Here is a 27,618-nt window from a genome sequence, read left to right on the forward strand (position 1 = left end):
TATAGAACATATTTTAGAATACATTTTTCATAAAATAGGAAGTTGGAGTTTTTACTGTGTCTACAAAACCCCCATGGAAGTTGGGCGTTTTACTATGTTACAGTAACAAGGCTGGGACTCAAGCCCCTTTTAAATTTACGCATCAGTAGTTTCTATGTTTTTTTCTTGCATAAGTATTTCTGAAATATTTAATAGAAGTTTAAGATCTACAAATAGATATTGTAACTCTGGGCCTTTTTTATGTGCAAGTTTTCCTTATACCCTCTGTCAACACAATCCAGGGCAGAGTAGACCCAATCCTCAAACTATCCAGACTTCAAGTGAATGAAAAGTGTATGCAACTAAAAACTGCGAACAGTACCCAAGGGTAGAATGCAACAAAATCACAGGAGAGCCAAGTAACTCCCACAGAAAGTGCAAAAAAATAATGGAGACTATTACAACTCTCTCCCCAGTACTTGCATTTTCAGATTGTATTTTTCATCTTATTTCCTACTGTTTGCAGGGTTATGGGCGTATTTTCTCCCTGACACAAAGTCCTGTAGGTCCAAAGACAAAACTATCTGCACCTTTTCATCAGGACTACAGCTGGTAACTTGGACAGGCTTTATTTCTGTCCATGCTGTGAAAAATAGAGCAGGTTGTGACAATATTAAAGCAGTTATGCTGGATTTGCATTGCAGACATGGCTGTAGAATGGGTAAATTACATTACTGTAGCAAACTTCCCAGGCTACCCATATGGTTAAGTAGAAACTAAGGGTTTATAGCTTAATTAGAGGCATTTGTAAGTGAGGATCAGATAAACAGATACACAACTTAAAAGAGTGCATTGGCCATAAATTCTTTCATTCCAGATTCAGATCTGCTAATATATGACTGTAAACACCTTTGACAAGGTTATTTAGAAGCCAAGCAATCTTATTTCCTATGCCTTTGGAACCTGAAGTGGGAAGAAGTAAATGACGGAAATCATGCAACGCTGCCAGCACAGCCTAAACGTATTTAGATCTCCGTGATAAGCGCTACAGAAATGCTTGAATAGGTAGCAGGGAAGAACACAGGACAAGGGACAAACAGCTCCATAGCAGCAGATGGCTACAAGCAGCCCTTTTGACACTTTTGCCATCCTTTTCTTGAGAATGTATTCATTTTTTCACGCTTGTACTTCATCCTTTCTGTTCTTTTTCTTAAATTACAGGAGAAATCCAAACTCATTGTGATGGAAAGAGTGATAGAGGCTGCCTCTTCTGAGGTTTCACCTGTCTGTACAAGCGTCTTTGCTTTCCCTCTGAAACTTCCACGCAGATGCAATCTGGAAGTGGTTTTTTTCAGACTTGGTTAGCATTTAAAAGGAGGCGTTCGGCAGGGCAATGCTGATTCTAGGTCCAGGCTGCAAGGAAACGGCAGAGTAGAGCACCCAGGGTTAGAACTGCTGAAACTTTTAAGGTGATCAAGCAGGTTTAACGCTCTTACCTGTAATAAAGTTGTTTCCTGTGAGTTACATATTTATTTTTTTGGGTACAGAAAGATGATTTTGACCAGATTGGATTCCAGATAACAAACTTACTCTGCTAGCACAGGAAAACCAAACATGCTTCAAAACACAAAGGGAAAATTGTCATTTCCTAACCTCAAATAATTCCTTGTCTGGAGAACTGAGAGAGACGCTGCCACACAACAGACCAAATTTCAGCTTTATATTAAGCTTTGAGAGTTCCAAACACATTTGTTTCACCAAGTGGGGCGAGTTTGTGATAGCTATAGAAGTCACCCTGGTAAAATTACCTCACTTTCCAATTTGCATTTGTAGAAAAAGATACAACATAAGTCAGACGTTTTCATCGCTACTCATCCTTCTCTGATTTTTTCATAGAGGATTCGAGCACTGCGAGGTCACCAGCGAACCGGGAGTGCAATTCATGTCGCCTAAAGGTTGTGAGGTGGGAGCAACTGAAAGAAGGGCTGCACACTCCGATAGCTTGCACAGGTTCCAAAAGTGCCGGTCACCATAGAAGGGATTTAAATGTATACCTGCCTGCTCCCGCGTCCCTGTAATCCCTACTGCACTCGTTTTGCCATCTTGTTCACGCTAGCATCAGGGCTACTTGGCTCTGGGGAGGGCCCACCCCCGTCAGCCCCCCGGGGCCATGCTCCAGCAGCCGGGAGGGCGAGGGCCGGTGAGGGCAAGGGCTGAGGGGGGCGAGGGCCCATTCTCTCCAGCAGTGCCCCGCGTGCAACCCGTGGGTACCCGCAGCCCACCGACCCGCCCCACCGCCCGCCTCCGCACCCACCGGCGGGCCAACCTCCCGCGTGCCTTGCCCTTCCCTGCGCCCTCGGCAGCAGCCGGCGGCGGGGAGCCAGCCGCTGGGCCCGGAGCTCCGCCTGACCGGGGGGCGGCAGCGGGCGGCAGCCAGCCCCGGCGCGGTTTCCAGGCGCGCTGCCGTGCCCCCCCGCCCTTCAGGCGGCAGCCGCGCCCCCGCGCCGGGCACACGGGCACGGCGGGACCGGGGCGCGCCCCCGCCCCTCGCGCCCCGCCCCTCGCGCCCCGCCGCCGCCGCCGCCCCGCCCCGCCGGGTTTTCCGAGCCGCCGGCCGCCCCGGCCCGACGGCGATTGGCGGGCGGCAGCCAATGGGCGCGGCGGAGCGCGCATGTCGCTGTCCCGGGCGCGGGGCGGCAGAGCCCCATTAGGGCGGGGAGCGGGCGCGGGGCTCGGCCACTCGCGGCGGGCGGCGCAGGCTGCCGGCGGCTGGCGAGGCTCCGGGCGGGCGGTCCCCTCCGCGGTGCTGCCGGAGATGCGCGTCTGCCGCCGGCGCTGACTCCGCGGGGCAGAGCCGGGTGCCCGCCTGCCGCGCTGTCGATGCGACGGCCCCCCGCTGCCACTCGCCGCCCAGGAATACGCCGCCGCGGTTCGGCCGCGCTGCGCGGAGGGTAAGTGGCGGCTGCCCGCGGGGAGGGCTGACGGGCAGCCCGCAGCGGCGCGGCGGGACGCCCGGCGGGTTTGGCGGGGCGCCGTCCGCAGCCGGGACCGTGCCGCCGGCGGAGCCCTTTCCGCAGCATCCCGCTCTGCGGTGGGGCTCCTGCGCCTCGCCGGGCGTTTGCCTTCAGTGGGGAGCCGCCCGGAGCCGGCGCCGCTGGAGTAGCGCCGCCCAGCACGGAGTTGTTGGACGGGGGCCGCAGGCTCTGGAGAGCGGGCTGGGGGGGTCCCGCCGACCCCCGCGGCGGCTGTCGGGGCCGGGGCGGGGGGACGTGCGGCGCCGGCTCGGTGCGCCTGGCGGAGCGGGAGGCGTGGTGGGCCGGGGCCGCCGGTCTGGGTGAGGGTCCAGATGCGGGAGCTCAGCTGTTGCCTGTTAGCGGGGTGACAACTGGCCGCTTCAGGCGGCCCCCGCCTGCCGCTTTACTCGCAGCGAAGTGTCCGCGCCCGGGGCCCTCCCGACCCCAGCGGGGCCGGAGCGGGGGGGCGGCACCTTTCGGGGCTCCGCGCTGCCGGCGCGGTGTGTTACCGGGGGGGTGCCCCCCCCCCCCCCCGGCAGCGGGGCTGAGGTGCAGCACGGACCTCGCCGAAGTGTGTATGTATTTTAACCTTGGGCAGCGAAGCGGGCTGCGGAAGGGCGGGCGATGGGCGCCCCCCGAGCCCTTTCTCCCAGAATATCTCAGCCCGCTGCGGGATTTCGAGCTCTAGCAGCCACCGTTTAACGTCCGGCGCGGCTGGGCTGAGTCCCGGGCGCCTTCGTTGTGGTCCGAGCCTGGGGCGGCCAGGTCTGGCCTTGGACGGGAATCTGTCATTGTACCCCAGCGGGGTGGCCGCGGAAAGCAAAATAAAGCACCCGCCAGTACCAGTGTTTCTAAATGCCATCAACTGGAGAGCCAGGAAACGCAGCGGGGGATATTTTACAAGCTCTCAGAGAAATGTTTATACAGAGGATTTAAAGGTTAACAATGCATATTCCCTGCATGCTAAAACCTAAAAGGTGGCAAAAAATAAATGGCTAGCGTTACAGCTAGGCGAGTTCCCTGTTTTCGTTGTTCAGCTGGTAACTGAGGTCTTTAAACTGCATGTTTTGCATGGCAAAGTCGGAGTGACTACCGAGATTTTCCAGCAGGATGTGGTGGTGGTGCTGTTCCCCACCCCCATCCCCCCCTTTAGTTCTAGTTACTAATGTTTCTAGGAGGAATTATTGTTACTTCTATTACTTCTCTACAGAACAGGTATATCACAGCAGCCAAGTTTGCATCCCAAAATGTCAGCAGGTCAGAGTGGGTTTGGTAAGGGAACTGAGAGAAAGAAGCAGAGCAGTGATTCTGACTGCAGTGACAGATTCTTTCATTTCACACTGCAGAGGCCCGGGTGAGCTGGGCTGGTGCAGTTCTGCCAACAACACGGTTAATTGTGTCCTGTAAATCAAGGTCCACGGAGCTGCTCTCTTTCTGTGTAACAAAAGGTTTTGCAATGAGTAAGCCCAGATCAGTCGTATAAAAATTTTAACATCAACTGGGCAAGGTGTGTGTGTGGGGGGACCTTACAGGGTTAATAGCTAAACTATTAAGATTGGAGTCAGATGTGGGTAAAAGCAACAGGAGAGTCTGGTTTTTCCTAATATCCTGTAGTATGATAACTCTGAAGAAGGTAATTGTTAAAAAAAAAAAAATCTGTTTCAATTTAAGATTTATTAAGCAAGAAGAACCTTATGTAAACATTGGAATCCTTTTCGTGTTTGGAAAGGCAATAAATGGCTAGAAATGTCATCTGAACTTAAAGACTACAAACTATGCGTGGATTTTCATGCATATTTGCAAGAATGTTATTAATCTAATTTTCAACTAGCTTATTCTACATCTTAGGGGGACCAGGGCACTTAACTCGGGCTTTTGGCAAAACAGCTTCTGTGCTTTTTCTTCCTAGCAAGCGAGTTCTTTCTGAAATTTAATAAGACTTTTAGAATACAGGAGCAGGCGATAGCAAGTGTCTTCCAAAGGAGAAATGGAGGGAGTGGGAGAGCCAGGTTTTACTTATATAATAAGCTGGGAATGTAAATGTGTATTACAAGGAGAGGATCTGAAGAATGACTTGGCACGCTAATGACCTGGCTTTTCAGAACTTCAAGAGTTTGGTCTGTCTCCCCCTATGGTTATAATAAGAGATTAAATTCATTTGGCATATTTAATTAATTAGCATATGAAAATCAGACGGCTTTTACTTTGTTTTCCTGTGAAACTTTTCTATGCTAATGGATGTCTACATTTTACAGAGTAATTTAAATGGCTTTGGTTCATTTTATGGCTTTGCAGATTGCTTTGACCCTTTCTGCTGCAGCCTTTGTATCCTAGCCTGAAAGAAGTCCCTTTGCTTTGTAATGTGGATCTTGTGTGTAGCGGCTGTTGACAATGTATTACACAGTTTCCAAGAGAGCAGACCAAGAGTTGCCACTTACATGTAAAGCCTCTGTTTGCCTGGATGGTATGTCTTGTGCATTCCAGTGTTAATTGTATGTGCAGTAGTGAAGTCCATTTAAAACAAGCTGGATTTTGTTTCTTTTTTCTACTGCTACCTTGTCCTGAAGTAAAGACATCCCTGCTGTTGGGGTACAAAAACATGTTCAGAAACATATTTTTTTTATAATTTGTGTTTCTGGGAAAACTGTTCTGTGATATAATATTGCATTAATACTCCCTGATTACGAGATGTATGCATAATGACCAAGTGGCTTATATCAGTGTTCAGTTTACCCCCTTATATTAAGGCTTAAGCTTCAGTTTGGCCAGCACAGTTTTCTGCTTATGCTGTTTAAAAAGAGGTAAACTTGAGGTTAGCTGTTGTCGTTAGCATATGCTTGGTATAAGCCATGCATGCTTAGGTCCTGCTCCTGGAAATGTTTACAGAAATTAGTAGCTTTTACTTGTGCGCTTAAATTGTTTGGATTAGGAGTTGTATGGGAGGAACCAGCTTGGAAGGATACAGCACAGCTATCGCTCATCTTTCCCCCTCTACCTTATGGCTGAAGATTGATGGGAAGAAACATGTTGTGCAAGTGATAACACACTGAAGCGTGGCATTTCTGACAAATTCCCGGATAGACTATCAGATGACCATTTGCCAAAATTACATGTTTCTACAGAAAACTGGCTGCTTTGGCTGCTGGTTTGTTGTCAAAGAGTATTTCCAGTTACTGAAGAAAACTTAAAGTGGTCTGCTATAACTCTTCCTCTTTGTATTTTGCTTGTTTATATTGTCCACTAAATACATTATACTTTTTTGAATGAGCAAATTGACTTCTCAGCACAAACTGACAATACTTTCAAGCATGTTCTTGTGCAAAGAGGTTTTTTTTAAGTGTACAAAATGAGTGAAGTGCCAAGATACAAGAGGTATGAGCCAATGCAAACATTTTTAGTATTTTTAAAATATCTGTAAATGACAGCTTTTAGCTAGTTTACCTTTTCTTGGAACTCTGCCTGGAAGGCTAACTCCTTAAAAGTTCTTCAATATAACCATAAGATTGGTGAGTTGCTTTTCAAGATCACTTTGAACCTATCAAGTTCAGAGTGTTTTGCTAGCTAGTAAACCTGAGGTAGACGGTCTCTCAGGCAGGTCTTTCATTTCCAGTGGATTACACATCAACAAAAGCTGGAACTGTGTTATTTCAGTTGTTCTGTACCAAAGTCGTGTACTCTTGTCTAAGGTTTGTGTTTGAAACATTGATTTATAGCACTTGATAGCTCTTGCTGTTCTGCCTTGTGTGCTTCTCTCCCTCATTTTCCTTCCCCCCACCCCCTACTCCCTTGTTCTCTATTGCCAACTTGGTAGAACTAGAGTGATAAGGGTATTATGGAGTGTGCTTGTAGGTTTATATCTGTGATGATTTTATTCTGTTGCCCCTCTTATCTAAGCCTATATCCCACAGCTTGCAATTGCAATCTTTAACTTTAGTAACAATTCTGTTTTTTTGAAATATTTCCAGTTACATACAATATTGGCTCTGTGGAGCAGCTGCAGGCCAAAAAAGCATTTCAAACTGCCATCCAAATATTGAAATATTATTGCTTTGCTTTTATTTAAAATAAATTTCATTTCCTGTGATGTTTTTATAACCACCTTTTTAAGCTTGTTGCCTTCTCATCTTTCATCAAGTAGCTCCAGTCTTAGTATTATATGATTCCAGAACTAGGCTTCTCTGACTGTTAACATGCCAAATCCATGTCTAATGTTTGTGTTAATGTGGTATATACAAATCCTGACTTCTCAGTGGATTTGATCACTGATTTGTATAATTGCAACTGGCATGATTAAAAATCTGCATGTCAATATCATGATGTGTATAATAAAACTTACAGGTTTTAAGCAGGGTGATGTTAGTCCCTTAAATTTTCTTAAAAGGAGTCTTTATTCTCCAAATATCTTCCCTTCTGAAGGTGTTTGAGGGTTTTAAAAAGAAAATAAGAACATACATGTAATTATGAATATAGCAACATAGGCTTGAGATCATGCTGTATGGTAGGATTCTTACATCCTTTTGTTCTGTTGGAAAGCTGCATCGTCTTTTGCTAGTCTTAAAAAGATCAAAATGAAAAACTTTACATGTTAAGAATTCTGCAGTTGAATCCTTGAACGTATCCAGACAGATACTGCTATACCACTTCTCAAAGCACACATCTCATCTGTATTCCCATTCCATTCACTGGGGCAATATAAACCACCTCTGACACATGTGCTGTAATTGTTCAGCTTTACCTGTTTTACCCTCCCCTAATCTCTTCATTAACAAAGTACTCCTGTGACAAAGATGGTGCTAGCTCAGCAAGAGGCTCTGCCGAGGCACCCAGGCACTCTTGCTCAACCTGTCAAGCGCATGGGCTAGTCGGACACTGCCCTCACCCATGGCCCTTTTCTGTAGCAACACAAACATACAATAACCATGGCACAAGCTGAAAGCCGCCTTGCACTTTCAAGTGTGGATAAACTTGCCTAACCTCAGTAAAAGCTGACTTGTTTTCAAGTATGTTAAAAATTAGTGCATGATTAGTGAAGACATTTTTTAAAGATCTCTTCTTGTAATCAAGTGTTATAGTTAATTACCCAGAAGTTCAAAAGTGTTTATATAAAAAATTGCATGTGTTTATGTGCATACTTTAGGACTAATATATTTTTACTTTATTTCAACTTCCTTGCAGGAATCTGTATTCTTGTAGAAAAAGAAAAACTTCACATGCTGAGATGACTAGTCAAAGTATGAATATTTATATACTTTAAAATAAATTTTATGAAGGCATTGAAGAAGTGTCTGAACCTAGTGTATTTACATCTATATATCCAGGCTGCTAAATTAATTATGCTAGGCCTAGAACCTCACTGGTAAATTGCAGGTGTCCTTTGTAAAAGTATACATATGGCCTTCTGAGAGCTTTGAACTGTTTTCTCATGCTTTGCTCATCAGAAAGATCATATGGATAACTTCATTGTGAAAGGGTTTTCTTCGATCTTGTTTGCAAAGCATGGTGGATCTGTGTGATAAATATTGAGTTCCTAATCATCCTAGGACTGAAATGAGTTTGTTCTGTGCATATGGAATATGGGAATAAGATACACAGAGGATATGTTTATATTTAACAAAATTAATCGTTTAAAGGGAGTGCAAAGGAACTTACAAGCCTAAACAGCTTGGCAGGCCAATAGCCAACAAATTCTTAAAAGTACTGCCAGACATGTAGAAAGCAGACGAGGCTCTCATCTATACCAAGGTACTGGAAAAGTACATTAACTTCCAACCTGGTAAGGATGTTTTTACCCAGGGTGCAGCTTTGTTCCATCCCGTGAGCAGCTAGTGTACATTTGGATTTCAGCAGGTATCTGTTAGGAGGTACCACTACTATTCAGGAGAAATGTGAGCTGCCTAAAACATAAGTGGTTGTGTTATGGCAGCTTTTCTCCACAGTTGGATCTTACACTGCAGGTCCCCTTTTTGCAGGGCATTGGCTTTCTCTTAGGAGGCACTGGGGAAGGAATTGTGTACTTGGGTGAGGCTGGAAAGCATCCACATATTAAGAGGGAGCCCTACATATTGCTGTTATGCTCAAGTATGAGCTGCCAAAAAGCTGTGGAACCAGTCACAATGAAGGGTACTACTGAGCAGGTTAGCTGTTTGTGAATCCAGTGAACATCACAAGTTTTACCCCCTGATCTGTCATACAGACAATCTGCCTGGACAATCTTTGCAGGGGGTTTCAGGTGGTGTAAAACTGTCGTTCAGTTGTCCAGGCTAATAGCCTGTTTCTTTCTCAATATACGATTTTCTAGTTATGTGAAACCGTTGATTTCATGCAAGAACAGCTCTTGCGGTTTTAGAGTAGCTGTTAATATACTGCACTTCAGCAATGCAGGTATTTGATTGAACTGAAGTGACCACAGTGACAAGCAGGCATCTGTTTCATTGCTGCAGATTTATCACTTTTCAGATCTCTGCAAAATCTACCCTGACACTGAGCTCTACAGTCTAGTTCTGCATCTGCCACCTTTTAGGCTGTAATTTTGGTAGGTTCATTTTTAATGTGTCTCTGTCTGTCTCATATCATACTGTAGTTGTTCATAAACCTTTTTGACCTAATAGTTGATGTCATGCTAGCCTCGAGCTGATGCTGTAAAGAGGTAGTGATATGATGAGGACTCTTGCAACTGTGATATAGCAACACAAAGGTATGCTTGGTGGCTTTTTTTAGGAATTGAGGTGATATCGGGCTCCTGTTCATTTAAGGCTGCTTTTTTGTTGTTTTTATTCACTTTAAGTCAGTGTTCACCATCTAAATACTAGCTCCAAAATACTCAAAGTGGGATATTCAAGGGCATATGTGTTTGTTCTTGGGGGTGTCTCTACCTTCCCATGGCCTCTGGAAGGAGACTAATGCTTTGAAAAAGCAGGTCTCATGAAAATCAGCAGGTATATCTTGAATTATGCAACATTTTTTCCGCAGGTAAAGTCATTCTCCTTTGTGTAGTTCTATGCATTTACAGTCTTCCTGCTTTGTCATGTACTAAATCAGCCAACATTTAATGCAATTGTGAGAAGAGAATCTAGACTTGTTTTTAAAAGGAAGCTGCCAGCATGTCTTCCTACTGGGATGCAGGGGCAGACTCAAAAAACGGTATGTGAGCCACAACACAGTTTGTGCACACAGGTGAAGGGAAAGCATATCCAAAGAGGCAATTACAGTAACATTCTGTTGGTGTTGGACTCTTAATGGGTATGAATGGCTTCAGTCTTGCATTATTATGGTATGCAAACCTGATAAAGCAATGAAATGAGTCTATATTCCCTCTGTAAAATACTCAAGCTATTTCCCTTCCACTGTTGCTTAGTTGTGCTGGCACAGCTTGACCAGGGACCGTTTGGGGGTTTTCGTGTTTAAGTGAGGTTCCCAAATCAGTACAGACCAGTACAATGATTGTATTCGTGTGCAGAGTTGCTCACTGGGGTGGTGAAAGAGGAGCTTCCTAACCACATGCTGCTACTCTAAAAAACAGACCATAAAGCTGTAGCTTGTGTTGTGCCATAGGTCCAAACCATGCAGTGGTTTTGTCACCTGTAAATCGTCTAGTACTTTGTCGGACTTCAGTTCCAGTCATAAGTGTTGCTCTTTCTAACTATTGTAATAATAGCTGTCAGGATGATACTGAAGGGTTTTGAGAGATAATCTATTTGAGCTTGGGTGTGAGTGATGGTTAGGAACCGTTTCTAGTGATGCAAATAGTTCAGACCTCTCCCCACACTTCCCAGTTTCTGGGAATGGAAAGTCTGTGTCCTTCAGAAATAAAATGGCCTGCTCCTCATTTTATAGAATAACTGTAAGAAATTGTAAATCAATGATGTCTTGTCAGAAAAAGAATGCAATATTTATTTCTAAAAGTTTATTTTAAAGCCAGTTTAATGATTGGGCTTCTGATTACTTAATACCAATCCTAAGTCTTAAAAAAAAAAAAAAGCATCCTGCAAGTTCACCACCCCCACCCCCAGCTAGAGCCTCTTTGCCTGCCTTTGCTTGTGTACTCTGTTGGTTTCACAGTTCATATACTTGTGGATTTTTTTTAAAAATCTCCCCCTGCACTCTGGAGGGAAACATCTGCTGTTTCCTTTCAAACACACAAGGCTTGATTCTCCTCTCACAATGGCATAAATTGTGAAGAACTCCACTAGAAATCAGTGGAAGTAAAGACATGTAAAATGGGGTGAGAGAAGAGACCAGCCTCTGGTTTCTATTTTTAAGTGAGTCTGGTTAACCTAAAATTGTTCAGTGTGCCACTGTGACTTTAGTTTGTAGATATGAGTTGCTATGCTTGTTTCTCTTCATACATAATGTTTCATTTTCATATGTAATACATTACAGCTGGTACCCCTAATCATGATGCACATTTCTTTGATTTAATACCTCAGTACTACTGCATCAGTTTTGGTAGTTAATATGCAATATGCATGGTAAAGTACTTAGCTCACTAGGTCAGATCATACAAAAAGTCTGGGATGTAGCTGTATTTCTGTGCAAGTCTCGAAGGAAAGAAAGCTGGATTGGCTCTGTCCATACAACTTAAACTTTCTTTGTGGTTTTGTGTTGCTTTACTAGTTCTAATCTGTGAATCTTGTTCCTCATTATCCAGGTTCAAGATATTAATTCTACATAAACAAAAATTTCTTGGTTATTGTTGTTTTCCCTATGCTTGTAAAGTGTTTGGCTCCATTCTTATGTTTTGTACGTACTTAAGAATTTATTTCAGCTTCAAATTTTCTCTGAACAGTGAAGTACTTGGCAATAAACCTGGAATATCTACACACAATTTCTGCCATTGCCTAAGTTCTGGTGGTTGTTCATACTTGTTTATTTTTTGGCAATGGATTATGGTCCTTAACTACCATCAGTAGTCAAATAACTGAATGGGATTATACAGCAGTGCTGTAAAAACTGTTTGTGCTAGCTATGATCTGTACATGTGTGGATATCTTTGAAAACAGTCACCTCATTCATTAACCAGTGCAACAGACTTCAGCTTTACCACTGTTTAGTTTTGAAATTAATGCAGCATTCTCTACCTAACTGAAACATTGCTTTGACTGCCTCTTTCTACAGGTTAAAAAAAATAACGTGAAATAGTTGACTCTTGTAATGTATTCTAACTTGGAGTAGATCTATTGGCTTATTTGAATTTGTTTTCTGCTTGAGCAACAAATCGCAGGTGTCCACAAGGGAGTCTCTTTAAACTTGAAGAATGTGGTAGGCTTAGTTTATCGCTTAAAATTTATCTCTAACTTGATTATCATGAGAGTGGAAACCCTGTGGTGTTTAGCCTCTTGTGCTGTTCAGTTCTTGAGCTTTCCTCTTCAACTTTAATCCCCCACGCCCCAAAAAAAAGTTGAGTTTGCTTACCTAGTTAAAAGTTAAGAGGTTGCTTACCTAGTATGTGGTGGCCTTATGTGTCAATGAAGTATCAGGGACAGAAGATGCCACAGAAGCTTGCTGCACAGGGTTGTAGTGTTGCAGACTGTAATCTTCAACGTAGCTTCCCAGCCACAGAGGTGATGTACAAAGGGCTTCCAACCTTATGACTACAGCTGTTAATTCCAATAGTGAGTTCTTCCTTGTCCCTGACAGGTTTTGCTTTGATTACCTTGGGAAAAGTCAAGCATTTTACATAGTTGACTTATCATAGTCAATTGATTGTAGCTTTAACTGTGGCTTTTTTTAACTATTGTCTAGTCATGAGGTAGCATGATGATAGAGACTAAACCAAGGTGTGGCGTTCGCTGCTGCTGTGATTATGTGCAGCAGCGCTTACCTATAGCTGATGTGAGGAGTGGTGAGAGCAGAGAAGTGAGTATGGTAGGGATACATATGCTTGTCAATCAAATAAGCACTTCTCAGCTGGATGCTTCTCAACTTTGTTCTGGTAGAGCAGTCCTTGTGGAGTAGGGAACTTGCAAGTGCAGTGATGTGCAGGCAGTCTTCCTGGTGGCAAGTTTTACTAATTTTTAATCAGATGGCTGAGACTCATTCTGTCATACTATTTTTGGAGCATTTTTAAGCTCTTCTGAGAGTTACTGCTGTGGAGGCTGCAGTGCATTTCTGGAAGACAAACTACTTTTTGGTATAATTTTCAAAGCATAAGGTCTGTTTAAGTCATCTTTGGGTACAAGAGAAAGAAAAGGGTGCTGTAGCTAAACTATGAGAATCTCTGGGGCAAATCAGTCTCTAATGCAAATTGGTATATACAGCAAGTTTGAAAAAAGACTGAAATCTTTGCCAGGCAATATGAATGAAGCACCTTATCAGTTTCATGGATGTAGCAGAGAAATTGAGAAATTTTTGAGAATTATTTGGGAATAAAGAGCATGCTTCTGGCTTTTTATCAGTTGTAGTGGTTGACTAGTCAAAGACAATATCATGTAAAGTTTGTGACCGAAGTCTTTGAAGAAACTTAAGTAACATTCTCCTCTTGTGAAACGGGTGATGTTAGACTTGACCTCAGGAAATTGAGATGTCTTTGGAGATCCAGAGCTTGAACTTGTTTAGAGAAAATTTTGAGGAGTTGTCAACACAAAATACAGAGCGGATGGCACAACATTTCTGTAAGACACAAATTTGTTTTGGAAGTAGCTGTGAACCCAAGGTAAAATTTAGGAAGCAATCTTTCCAGTAAATAATTCCAGAGCCATTTGCTTGCAGTCTTGATTTGCATGTAGGTATCTTAAAAATTAAGACTACTGAGTAGGTCACTATGTAACCTATTCCAGGTGTCTTTAAGAGCTAGCTTTTTCTCACACAAATGCTTTCTGACAAGAAGCCTCTGAGAGATGCTTGGCACCCATGTCTTCTGTGGCAGTAAGCAAAAATGGATGGGATCAGGAAAATGAACAAATTACTTTTGAGTAATCCTTCTATTCAGTTATAGGCCCATTTCATGGTGTACACTGTAAGAAAGTGTTTAAAACTCTTAAGAATATGCATGTGTTAAGGACAAAAGTGTGTACGAGGGTGGGCAGGAATGTAAAGCAACATTTTAAATAATGCCAGCAGATGTCTTATCTTCTGTCCTCTTCAGGAAGAGAAAAAATGATTAAAAATTGGTGCACTGTAGAAGGGTGCATAGGAAACGATGTATTTACCGACATCCTTCTGAAGTTACTATTTAAAGACAATGTTGTAATGTCAGTGTCTAGTAGCATTCTGCTAGCTTCAGTTCTTTCCCATGGAGCAGATTCAGCCCTTCCCTACAAATTAGTTTGTTCTGTGTCACTATGGAATAAAGTAAGTATCAGGAGGACACGCTGCAAAACAATTATCTCTAAATTTCTGACCAAAGTACGCACACAGCTTGGTACTGCTATGAATTTGCCCTTAAGAAAAACATCTCGGAAGACTCATGAGCCTGTGTGCATGCACTGCACCTAACAACACAGTAGACGAGCACCAGGCATGCTTCTGTAAGAAAACTTGGGATACACATCTCCAAAACTGAAGTGTTTCTGTAGCTGTTGGGCTAGCACTGAAGGAGTGTTACCAGGATGGAGGGCAGAACGTACCTGCCTGAGAAGGTGTAGATAGATCTCAAGTCAGTGCCTTGCCACCCGTCTGCAGGATAAATGCTTGAGAAGTCACTCGGTGAGAAATACGCAGAACTAACAGCAGTCCTGGGCATCGCACTGAAATACTGAAATATGGCGCTTGAGCTCTAGCTACATGTCTGGTTTTGCCAAGAAAACCCAACTAGTGTGGTCGTGCCTGCCCAGGGTCTCCAGGGAGAGGTGATGGGAGGCAGGGTGCTGGCAGTGGGGAGGGCAGCAGCAAACAGTGTGCGGACTCGGAGGTGGCAGATGTTCGGGTTGTTGGTGGGATCTGGCAAGCGCGGAGCCTGCAGTGGTAAAGCTCTGTCGGCTGTCATCTCCAGCGGGAGCCCCACGGCCCTGGTGGGAAGAGGCCGTGCGCTCCCGCACCGCCACCGCGGAGGGGTGTCGCGGAGTTGCTGTGACTTCTGACGGCGGGACGGCGGCTGCGGTGCCGCCTCACCGCGCGGGGCGGGCGGCGGGCGCCGGCGGCGGTGGCGGGAGCAGCGCGCGGAGGCCCCGCCCCGCCGCCGCTAGATGGCGCTGGTGCGCCGGCGGTGAGGCCGCCGCGGCGCCGGGAGCTGCGGGTGGGGCTGCGGCGCCGCCCGCGGGGGGCGTTGGGAGCGGCGCCGGGAGGCGGGAGCGCCGCGCAGGTGTCGGCGTGCCTCGGGGCGCGGCGGGCGGGGGGTCGAGGCTGAAGTTCAGGGCTCAGCCTAGAAAAAGGCTTGTTTGCTGTGACACCCGAGAGCAAAATAAGTGTGCGCTTTCATTTCCCTCAAATTATTATAATCCTACTCGAAACGAGCAAAATAAATAGATTTGAAGGCCAGACGCAACCCGCCAATGCAAAAAAAGAGGGCTCACTTTTTTTTCCATTCCTCCGCTCGCAGCACCTCTGTTAATTTGTCACAGTCCAAAACTGTACCTAAACCCAAAGGAAAAGGGAAAACAAGCCTGAAGGTCCCAGCTCATACACTCAACGGTATGTTTAGACGGTGACGCCTCACTTGATGTTTTTTCCTGTTGGGAGAAGAGGGACGTAACAGGCAGCCGTGGGCCTTGGCTGGGGCGGAGCGGGGGAGCCCGGCAGGCTGTGGCGCTCCGTGCCGGGGGAGCAGCTTCTCCTCACCAGGCCGCTTTGCCCCAGAGGACCCTCTAGCAGGATGAGGACATGTGTTGACTGTTGCGGTGACGGCTCCATGAGGGTGTAAGTGGTCTGAGTGTGTAGATGGAGGTAGGAACCCAATAACAGCCACTCCACAAACATGGGAGACGGCAGAAAACCAGGCACTTTGATGTCTTTCCCTAAGCCTCTGGTAGCCTGCCCAGACTAGTTTAACCAGGCTGGGAGACAGCAAAGGAGGAAGAAATGGGCTCTGCTGAATAGCCAAAGAAGTGCTTTCTTATCGCCCTCATTCCTGGGGAGCTTTTGCACTGAAGTGAGCCTGTCCTGAAGGTATGGGAGTGAGATAGGCCTGCTCAAGACTGCAGGAGAAATGGGTTTTGTTAATGATCACGAGGCTGTTTCAGGTTAGTACTGCTGGTCCTCTTTCTGAAGGAAGCGTGGGCAAGTGCCAAGTTTGGGCCTACAGAGTAATTCTGCTTGGTATGCAGACTCCAGCTGCCACAGGTTCCCTCTGATGGCCTTGGACTGAGAAGGGACACCTCAGGAGTTCACTGAGGCTGCAGGTGGGTTGTGCCTTCCAGTGCCGGTCTCTTTCCATGGATGCAGGGTGGCCGTCAAATAAGGAACAGATGCAACTCACATGACAAACAAGAGAAAGGGTGGCAGCCTGTGCAGCCTTTGACCAGAATGTTTGTGGATCAAAGCTGTATAGCACTGAACCCTGAGCTGTGTTCATGGGGGACTCCTCCACCTGGATTAAACTAGTCTAACTGCAGAAGAATTAGGCTTGGGTGACATACAAAGTATTCAGAAAATTTTCTACAGAAAAGAAATGGGAGGAACTGCTGGCACTGCAGAACTTTGGCGTCTGGCCAACTTGACCAAAATATTGTTTAAAAATAAAATGGCGGCTTTCTCAATTTAAGGCATATGGTTGGAGAATTTTTACCTAAATCCTTGTAAGCATTATCCTATTAACATGAAAAGTGATACTAGATTTATAAACTTTGATGGGGCTGTGAAGCAGAGGTGCTAATAACAAAGCACATGAGTGGCAGGCGTTGAAGCCACTCTCAAATAGACCAGAGGGCACTCTTTTATTTTTTATTTTTTTTTAATCTTCTACAAATACTGGTTAGTGCTACACTAGACAAGACCTTTCTCTCCAAGAGAAAGAAAACATTCTTTCAGGGATGGATTATTATTTTTTTGTTGTTGTCCCTTGAATTCAGTCTTGGGAAAGGAAACCCTCAGTGGTAAATACTTAGGTTAGGAACTAGCAGGATGGACTTTCATTTGAAAGTGCCTCCTTCAGAGGTTCCTCTCCCTTCTTAATTGTACAATGGACTTTCTCAACGCTGCTTCCTGGTATTCATCCAAGTCCTCCAGCCCTGAGTACCTGTAAACAATTGACATTCTCCCACATGGCACACATATTCTTGGTCAGTGTTTAACCTCCTTGAGGAATCCTTCTGTCTTTTGCTTCCATGTCCTTTCTTCCCAGTTGTTTGTTGCCGATGTATTCAATTTATATGCAGACTCTAAAACCTGCTATTTCTTTGCGATACTGCTGTCTCCTCTATCCTAAGAAGCTGTAATTGCACAAAAATATCAGGTTTTAATTGTAATTTTAATCTCTACTAGTCCCTATCTAATTTTGTTCATGCCTGCTTTTTGGTTTGTTATAGGAATAAGCTGCTGATGGGAACATGCTGTTCCACTGTCTCTTATTGGAAAAAGTTACATGATTCCTGGGCTTCTTGTAAGGTTCCTTTTATTGCTGTTGTTATCCTGTCCTGGTTTTGAACAGAGTACATTGCTAGTTGCCTCTTGACTGGGCAAAAGCACAATATAAGGATGTAGAAGGAAGAGCTACTATGAAATGTATGTTACTTAGCATGTAGCTTGGCTATTGGGTGACAGGAAGTTAGACTTGTGCTGCTGAGCATCTTACAAGGTGTTAAAATGGATTGAAACTCAATGTGTAATGAGAGACTCTCAGAAGTATGTTTCTGAATCATAGGACTTACTGGTGTGGGATATGTACAGATGACTTTGGGAAGTACTTATTAGCCAGTGGTAAAGGGTAAGTAAAACCAAACCACCACTAACAACAACTGAAGAGTAAAAATGGTCACTATGCACCTCTAGAAAATGGGAGGTCTCTTAAGTGATGGCTTCCTTTGAGTAGTTCTATTGTGCAGTCATGAAGCATCGAAATTGCCATAGAGAAGTGTTCAGTGCTGCAGTACTCCTTTTAAAAAGGAAACCACGCCCCACATTTTTGAATAGTATTACAATAGCATTCAGTTTTCATCAGACAATGCACAGCTTCAAATATGCCTGAATGATAAGTTTTAAAAAAGCTGTTTTTTTAAAATGTGGTGAAGTACTAAAAACATAGTTGCCTCTGAGACGCCAGTCCTTTGAAAGCCAGTGCTTTGCAGCAGTCGGAGCACTTAGCATTCAGTATGTCATGATAAAGTGTGTAATGCCTGTGATCATCTTGGTCTTGAGCAACCTGCTTGAGAAACTGACTTCAAGGATCAAAGTTGCCCATGTTTTACAGCAAAAGAATATGAATAGCAAACAGTAGAAATAATTTTGCCCAATAATGAGTATGACTGACAAGTAGAGGCCTTCAGAATAAGCGAGGAATGAAACTGGTCCTTACTCTTTAAACGTTTGGGTTTTTTCTTATAATGGCTAAGATTTCTTAACAAATATGCTTTGCATTTAGAAGTACAGATGCTTTTATTTGGAACTTAGAATACGTAAGTCTTACTGCAAGTACTAACTGAATGTTTTGTCTGACTGACCATTTCTTACTAATTACAAAGTTAGAAGTAGATTGGATTGATAAGGCATAACCCTGAAGCTGCTTCCTGTACGTGATCCTTAGTGTTCCTAAAATTCTTTTCTTATCACATTCTAATCATGTCTGGTAGTATGATGTATGCCTTCAGGGGACAACAGACTGTGATCATGTGGGATTTGGGGTTTTAAGTCTTCTAGCGTAAACTTTAGGAAACTTAATATTGATTGGGTAATACTTCTTTCGCCTCCAAGTGGAGGATGTGTGCTGTCTGTACTCCGATGTCTAAAGAGTAGTACAGGAATACAAAAAATTGACAATACAGACAACAACCTGCAGTTGATATTCCAGTGTTTGTGTTGTGACCAGAGCAAGCTAAGATTTGTCAGGATTGTTAGCTCAAGGAAAGCCTAGTGATATAAATTATTCTTATCTCAGTGTTGCTTCAATCTTTAAAAGGTAAACTGGTCTTCCCCTTCACTGAAGCCTGTACTAAATGTCAAAGCTGTTTCTTGAAATAAGACAAAATAACTTGAAGAACAACGGTGGTCTTGTTTCTTTTGGAAGCTCAGGTAAGTTAACTGGAGGGCTGATATTGTGTGAGTGACTACTGCTGATTACTTTTTCCACACAGCACCTCTTTTTCTAAAATTATTTTTTAATGAAAACCTAGAATATCCCTTGTCCCTTTCTGTAGAATGTATAGCTCTGGTGCCCCTGGCAGTCTTTTTTTTTTTTAATAGGACTGAATTAATTTGATGGACCTGGTTTGTGAGCTGCTTCTGTGAAGCCACCATATAGTGCATCAGGGCAGCATCTAGACAAAGTGCTTCACAGAAATATGTAGTACTGCTGAGGAACCTAGCTCATAAAACAAAAGGAAGATCTAAAATGCTGAAAAAGGCAGTCTTCTGTAGCATGTCCAGCTCTGAAGTTCTTAACTCTTCTAAGCTGATATTTCATAAAGGCAACTCTTGAGCAAATTCATCTTATATAAAAATAATTAGACTTAACACCTTTGGACTACTACTGGCATTGTCTTTGGAAGCTTCTCCCTTAAGACCAAATCCATGTTTAATCAAGCATCTGTACCCTAACAAAGACAAAACCTGTTACTTTAAAAAAATCTATTGTTTCTCTTGAAGTGTTCATACTCAATTTATAGATTATGCTTAAGCTGTATCTGTTCATCTGACTTGCTTTTGGCTTGTACCATAAAATGTTACTGCACTATTGTTATGGAATACCTTAAATTATTAAGACTGAGTGACACTTGGCAATTATTGATTACTTTGGCAGATTTACAGAAGACTGTTTATTCCACCAAAAGCACATTTTTCTAGCTGTACTTTAAAAAAATCTGTTACAGAATTGAAGAATTCCAAGTGTGAATGTGCTGCTTTCCTGCCTCCTCCCCTCCCCCCCCATCCTTTCTTCTTATCAGTAGTCTGTCAGGAGGACGTTACAAATGTTAATGTAATACATAACTAGTCTCATTTCCATCTAGAATATGGTGTGTATTCTTTCCTGCTACTTGGTTCAGATTTGGGTCTACTCTTCTCCCACTCAAGAACTTAAGCCCGTGGTGATTACAGAAGGAAAATGGTACTTGTGGGAACAGAGTAAAGATGCAAGGTGTAAAAATCAACTAATTGAGAATCTGGAGAGACAGAAGATAGTTCCTCCTTTAATTTGAATAGAAGCAAGCTTATAGTGACCCAACACAGCTGGTAATGAAGTAGCAGTATAGCTCTGACCTGAGTGGGAGTTGTTACACTTCAAATGATGTAACTGGGGTGTTCTACACATCAGGAAATAGTTGTTATATGAGCAGTGCTTGTACACCTGTACCACCTGTAGTTTGCTTAAAAAAAAAAGCAAATACAATGGATGTCATGCTCAGAATGTTACGAATTCATTTTAAAGGATGACAACAGTTTTGTAGTGCTTCAAGCATGTAAACATGCTGAATCAAGGAGTTTGATCACAACAGTAAAACTTAAGCCTTCACACCCACGGATTGTTGGGAAAACTGAGGTTTTGACCCTTAGATGTTATCATTCACACTTACTTGTGTCAGGTCAAACCCGATACAAATTCTGAGAGCTGGCATAGTTACTCACTGTGTTCCCCACAGGAGAAAATACAAGTGCTTTTGTAGAATCATTCTGCTTGGAAACAATCTCAGGAGGTCATTTGATCTAACCTTCTCTCAAAGCAGGGTCGACTGAACTCAGACCACCCTGCATCAATGCAGCATTTGGATTTCTGCAGCATGAAGCAGGTCTCTTAGTAAATAAACTAGTGTTTCTATGAATCATATCTTCATAAATTAGAATGTCTTCAGTAAGTCATTTGTTCCCACTGGAAGAATGGGGATAATAGAAAAATCTAATTTTCCTTCCTTTGTGTGTACAGAAGTTTTTCTTTGAGGGTGCAGTACTGCATCAGGATCAGTTACAAAGAGTATGTTGATCTGTTTGAATGGCTTCCTTCATTGTTGGATGCCTGGTTGCTGAAGTAGCTGGCTCCGTGGTTGACTAAGTGGCAGTTGTGTAACACTGTCTTCTAGTGCTGTTAGGAGGTGATTAAGATTCAACCAGGCTCTAAGTTAGTTTTCTTTTGAAAATGACTTCTGAAATACTTATTTAGAAGCTGTATTCATGAAATATGGGCTTCATGTTGCTGTTCAGAGACATGCCATAGGTGACAGACAATTGACCTCTCCCATGCTGAGAAGTCCTTGACTTAGTTGTTGCTGAGTGATGTTTATACTAGAAACCTCAGCCCATTATCAACATTGTTCTCACATCATGGCCAAAATACTGCACTGTACTAGCTACTAAGAAGAAAATTAACTCTATCTTAGCTGAAACCAGGACACATGCTAAAGGCAACTTGGCTATTATGTGGAACAGCAGACCCTACTTGTTTACATGGCCTGTGAATGGTCAGGGATTTGTTCTCAAAATATTTACAAGATCAGGAAAGTCTTCAGAAACAACTACTTGTAAGTGCCAGTCTAGAGTACTTCCAGAGGAAAATAATCTTTATTGCCTTATATTTATATGATCTCCTAAACATGTGTTGTGTGGAATAAGGTTGAGAAACTGGTCATTCTGAATGAGTAGAAATCTGGCAGCTCAGCTTGAGCCTTTCAGGTTGTTTTGGTTCTATATGCAGTGTGTCTGCATCATGCTCCCTTGCAAGTAGCTGAAGTTGCATGTTTATGCCCTTTCAGGCAAAATTTTTGAGTGGATTCCTTCCAGGTAATTTGGCAGTAAAGGGGGAGTTTGGTAAGTCATAGCTACACTTTAAAGAACAGTAACTCTGAAATTTCAGATGCCCAAAGATATCTACAGCAATTTAGTGGAAATCAGATTTGAGTGGGTATTGTCATGGAGGCTGTCCTTTGATTCCTATGGCTCTTCTGGGTATCTGAGGATGATTAGAGAACTGTTCAAGGTGTCCAAGTATAACAGGCCTATTGCCAGTGAGCGCTGGTGGCACAGGGTATGTAAGTTGACCATGCAGGGAAAATGTGTCCTTCTGAAGAATTCCACTGTTGTGCGCTGATGCTCAAATGCAAGCTCCAAAGGAAATGGTTTTTTGGTTGTTTTGTTTGTTTTGGGTTTTGTGTTTTGTTGGTTTTTCTTTTACTGTCTAGCATTACAGTCTATTATCATTAAGCCAGTTTACATTGTTTTGGATAAGTAAGTACAATCTTTTTATCCTAAGTTGTTAATCACTGCTTAATTCTGTTTCTATAGAGCAAGTATTCAGACACTTTGGTCACAGAAGTTAATATATTATACTTTAAAATTCCAATATTCTTTACTGATATCAGATTTCCTACCTACAGTAAATTTATCTTGTCTTACTCCTCCTCTACCCTGATGTGCAAATGCAAAAGAAGGAGAAAGGTTTAGGGTGTCGCTCTGAATGTGAAAGTGGAATCATTAGGCATAGATATGATGATAATGGTTTGAGACCAGCAAAGGGAAAAGTCCTCACAGAGGGCCTGGTTCCACTGGCTTAGAGCACTATTTAGATATGTGCTGCTGTGGTCTGTCTTTCCCCTTGCAGTGGTATTATTTGCTTGTCTAGCCTTATGGTGAACTGGTTTAAGGAATCAAATCAACAGGAAACTTCACTTTTTTTCTCTTTTGGCAGAGTTAGCTTTATGCTTGTTTAAATTCCTTTACAGTTCCACTGTGCGATCAGCTGAGTGCCAGTGCTGGCCCAAGGAGGCTATGTGTGGCCAGCATGGAGGAAGAAGGCAGAGTCCCAGCAGCATCCCAAACATGAATGGGTTTAAGTCCTGTCTTAAAAGTCCCCAGTTACCTAGTTTTAATGTGTCTTGCTTGGTCTTGCTCTGCAAAGGCACCCTGCTTCTCTCTTTCTGCTCTTCTTATTGTGCTCACTTCCATGACTTTCCTAATGGTGAAATGATCCTCACAGATGTTGGCATGTGCTAAAATAATTGGGGATGCTACTACCCATGGTTACTGCTCCTGGTGATGCAAAGATTATTAGGGGTTGGAACCCTTTGCCTGCCTTGTCTGCATCAGCACAGCTGTCACCCCTGGCCTCTTTGCCAAAACGCACTGTCCCTGCCCGATGGAGGGGGTGCAGTCTAGGGTGGGTTGGGTAGATCTCGGCCACTTCAGGGGAGGTTTCTCTCTAAACCATATACAAGGATGGGTCTAAACCCAAGTGGTAGGTAAAGAGTACATGCCCTGGGGAAAAAGAGGTGTATCCTCAGATCTTTTAGGTCTAGATTGAGGAAAGTAATTACTAAAGCTGAAGTTTCCTACAGGACAGGTGTTTTTTTAATGTTTTTCCTGTAGATAAAATCTGAGAACTTCTGTCTCTAGTGCCTTTCTTTAATGTGAGGTTGTAATTATTTCCCATTAAAAAATTCAACGAAGTATTTTTTATGTAGTCAGTGGTGTGTTTTTCTTAATTTACCATCCAGTCTTCTGAGACTTTTCCTAGGATGCTATAACTTATTTTGGTTTGTGGGGTATTGATTTTGTGGGTTTTTTTGGTTTGTTTTGGGTGTGTTGGTTTTGTTTTTTATTTTGAAATGCTGTGAAAAGACTCCAGCACTTGAGTTTACGTTTTCCAAAGGAAGAGAGTTTGGTTTTGTGTCTCATTGTGTCATATTGATCTTGATGCACATAAGGACAATAGCAAGAGATTTAGGAATGCTTTACAATAATCATCAAACTCTAAGAATTGCTGGAACTTACTACATCTTAAATGCTGAAATTAGTGTCTCGTCAGTGTGATTGTGCTGTATGATTTTGTAAACGTCTCCTGTGTGTTCTGTCTTTAGTTTAATCGCTTGATCTGTATTGTGCCCACAAATGCAAACTCAGGTCTGTTTTTTATAAACAACTTCTTGTATTCATCAGGTGTACAAAAGCAGAAAACCAGGAAAGCTTAAAAAAAAAATTTAATGCATTTCTACTGTGTGTCTACTACTGTGCTCTTAATGAGGATTTCAGAAGCCTCATATCTGAGGGTTTGCAAGGGAAGTGCAGTGCCAAATTGTGTGTTGCTTCCTTATTCAGCTTATTCAGATATCTGCATAAAACATCTTGTTAGTTAAGCTTTGTGGTCTAATGCTCATCAAAAAAAATCACACAGTAAGTTCAATGTGTTTTTTTTTAAATACTGTGAGCACAAGTACATTTTTTAAATATTAGCATGTTGTTTCAGAGAGCGAACTTCTTGATGACAGTACGTTATTGTGGGTCCCAAAAACTGGTGATAACAGACTTTGTAAACTTTTGAACTAAACAGAGACTAAACTCCATCTAAGCAAGTGGTGGCTGTGAAGTACTTGCCAAAAATTATTTCATTATATCCTGCTCCTAGGGAAGGGAGATTCTGATTGCAGCAGTGTAATAAATATGCCTCGCCATGCTTTAGCAAAGAAGCCAAGACTATAGTAGGTGTAGAAGTCAGTTCATTTGAGGCGATACCTCAAATTCATTAAGTGATGATAAGCTGATGTAGAAACTCTATATTGCTAGCGATCTGTGCTGTTCTTACTGTGTTTAAATTTTCCTGTGTATTCTTGGAAATACTTGTATTTTAAGAAGAAAAGAAAAAAAGCACCAGACTTACTCATGCAGTTAAAAAGTGCAGAATGGGCCATGCATTTTCACAGGGTCGGTTGAACTGTTACATGATCTGTCTAGTTATATACTGTGTGCAGAAAGTCTGGGTGTTTAAAAAAAGAAATTATTACACAAATACAGAACAGAGAAGGACTGGAAAACAAAGTCATCAGATTCTCCAGCTGCAGTACAAAGCAGAACTCAAATGCTAGTTGCTGAGGTTTCTACAGTGCTTGGCTAGTAATGCATTACCTTGCAGTATTCTTGACTTTGAGTAGCTATTGTGCTACAGTGTGGGTCCCGGCTGTCAAAGTCTTTCCCACTTTTCTGTGTGCAGGAATGGCTGGAGCTCTGAGCGAGCAGATTGTACGGCTCTTTTCTTTCCTTTTAATTTTTTTTTTTTTAGCCAACCTTGTTTCCAATCTGGTCTGAATGCAATCAGTTATCTGTAGATAGCAAGCGGTGACTGGCTATGAATACTGTCTGTGTTACTTAAAAGTGACATCTGTGACTTGCCAGACTGCCTACGTGAAATGCTTCCAATGATCTAGCTGTTGCTCATGCACCCATGTAGGAGGGGGTGGCAGCCTTAGTGCAGGATCAGAGTGCTCTGCTTCACGCTGTTGACCTCGGTCACGCACTGCTCTAGCCTGAGACGCCCAAATCCTGGTATGTGTTCCACTTTGACACTGTGCCCAGGCTGGCACAGGACCACAAGCCACTCTCCTGTTGCTAATGGCTGTGCCTGCTCCTGCCATTGTATAAATGGTGATATGCGGGAAAACCAAGACTTTGGAAACCCTGTGTTTTGACACTTCTTAAGAACGTTTCCTTTGCTGAAAGTGCTTATGTGTTAATGTCAGCTCATGAGGATTTCACAGGGAAAGTTGAATTTGCCTGCAAGGGTCAAACCCCCAAATCTGTCAAAAGTGATAATACGGACAGTAGATCAAGCCGGTGGAGCTGAAGAGTGTATTTTAAGAGACTTCTGAGCCTCGTCTCTAAGAAGGGAACAGAAGGATAGTTGCTCAGCTGTAATTACGATCTAAAAGCCTCTAGTCCCTCTGAGGTGAGGACTGGCATAATGCAATATAAAATGAAGTGTGATGCCAAGAGCTGCAGTTGCTTACTGCTTGCACTCACAATCTGGAGAAGATACTGATGACAGGTTGCTCTCACTGCCATGGCAAGTTCCTTATTTCACTGTATTTCATGATGCTGCTAGGCTTCAGCCTAGTGATTGTGGTATCTTTCCCTGCCTGCCCTAATGTGTGTGCAGTGTTTGTACTGTTTATGTTTACAGGAGGGTCAGTGTTTGTAACCATCCAGAAGAGATGGGAATACCTTTTTTAGGAGGGAGGAAAACTAACAAAGACCATTAATTGAACAAAATCCACTTATTTATCTGTAACCTCTCACATCTGTTAACTGTCCTGAGTGTTGGTTTAACAAGGAATCTAGAGATATGCTCAGGTACTGAAGAAGGCTTGTTTGCCACACTCGCATCTTTCTTCTGGGTTGGTAGAGAAAGGACAGTGCTTCCCGCATATGGGTTGTAGATAAAATTGTGCAGAGAAGTGGTTTTAGAAAGAGTTCTAATGGTGACTTCTAAGATGCAATAATTACAGCTTTGAAACCTACTGAAGCAAAAGGCAATGCTGTCTAAAGATACTATTATTTTTATGATTTTTTTAAAAAAGCAAATCCACCACATGAGATATTTAAAAATTTAAATCTGATTAAACTCATGATGCTAACTTGATCATATAGCCTGAACAAGATCCCCAAAACATAGCTATTATTTGGTTTTACCAATTGACTGTGAAAACTCAAGGTAGCTGAACTTAATTATCACTGTGTTATACCGAAGAAAATCAGACAGTCTTTGGGGTGGGATGCCTTGTAATGCTGACCAGATTTGTGTGCAGTTTGTCTCCTGGACCCTGGATGTTCTTCTGAGACTTCTGTTAAGGAAAAATGGGTAAAGCTTTACTGCTGTGTCGGCGTTTCTCAGTCCAGCAGGAGAGGGTTAGGGCTTGGGGGTTTTACTCCATAGTTGCTGGTAACTTCATGTCTATAGTCTCCAAAAACTTAGTAGCAAATATCGTGGATTGTTCTCCATCATCCATGTAGTTACTAATTGACTGTTTTGAGGAACTGTATCATGCAGATACGAAGACTATCCTTTGAAACTAACCCTTGAATCTGCACAAAGGATTTCTCTTGTGGTGGATGAATAGCTTGTTCACAAGCACTCAGGTGTGTATTTACAGAAGTTCTGTTTACTCTGTAGCCAGGAGATGGCTCTGTCTGCCCATTCCCAAAGGACATTAACATTTCTGAAGCTAGAGATAATCGGTGTTCCTTGGGAGGAGTATGTTTAACACTGGTATTTTTATGCATGTTTTATGAATTTCAGGATACGTGTAGGAAAATGCTTGAACAGGGAAAGGCATGCTGTTCAGAATTACAGAAGGAAAAATGGATGCATTACAGACATACCTGTAACTGGAGAGCTGTTTGTGGAGGGACAAGATAAAGGTCTTACAGTAATCAGAACCTGGCTATAAAAGCCAGGTAGGCATTGGCGGGTTGGGTCTTGCTGCTGGAAATACAGTCTTTGGGCTGAAGCATAAGCAGCTGCGAAGCATGGTTTTCATATTTTTCTACAAGTTTTGTTACACCTAGTAGTTACTTCTACTGATCTTAAAATAAAATATAATGGTACATGCTGAGTGGCCTCAAGCCATTAAGCCATGATATTTCAGTCCATGTCACACTGAAAAAGAGAGAAACGAGAGCTACTGATCCACTGTTTGGTATTTAGGGGTCCAGTGCAAGACAAGGAGACCCAAGAGGCAGGGATAAACAGACAGTTTCATTAAATTGAAGCAGCAAGATGGGTACTTGGGAAGACCCATCTTCAAAGAAGTGGTTGGTCACTCTGTTTGTTATGCCGCAAAAAGTG

At 43.0% G+C, this 27,618-nt stretch overlaps 1 protein-coding gene across 1 annotated transcript in view; it reads left to right on the forward strand.

The window, feature by feature from the left end:
• Positions 1-2,663: 2,663 nt before the first annotated feature.
• The window catches only part of PRICKLE1 (prickle planar cell polarity protein 1), a 66,562-nt gene continuing 41,607 nt past the window's right edge, over positions 2,664-27,618 (forward strand). Inside the window, exon 1 of the mRNA XM_055807113.1 lies at positions 2,664-2,930. The gene's annotated coding sequence lies outside the window, so the exon portion shown is untranslated. The remainder of the gene's footprint in view (positions 2,931-27,618) is intronic.

This window comes from Falco peregrinus, chromosome 6 (assembly GCF_023634155.1).
Source record: "Falco peregrinus isolate bFalPer1 chromosome 6, bFalPer1.pri, whole genome shotgun sequence".
In the NCBI taxonomy this organism is placed as follows: Eukaryota; Metazoa; Chordata; class Aves; order Falconiformes; family Falconidae; genus Falco; species Falco peregrinus.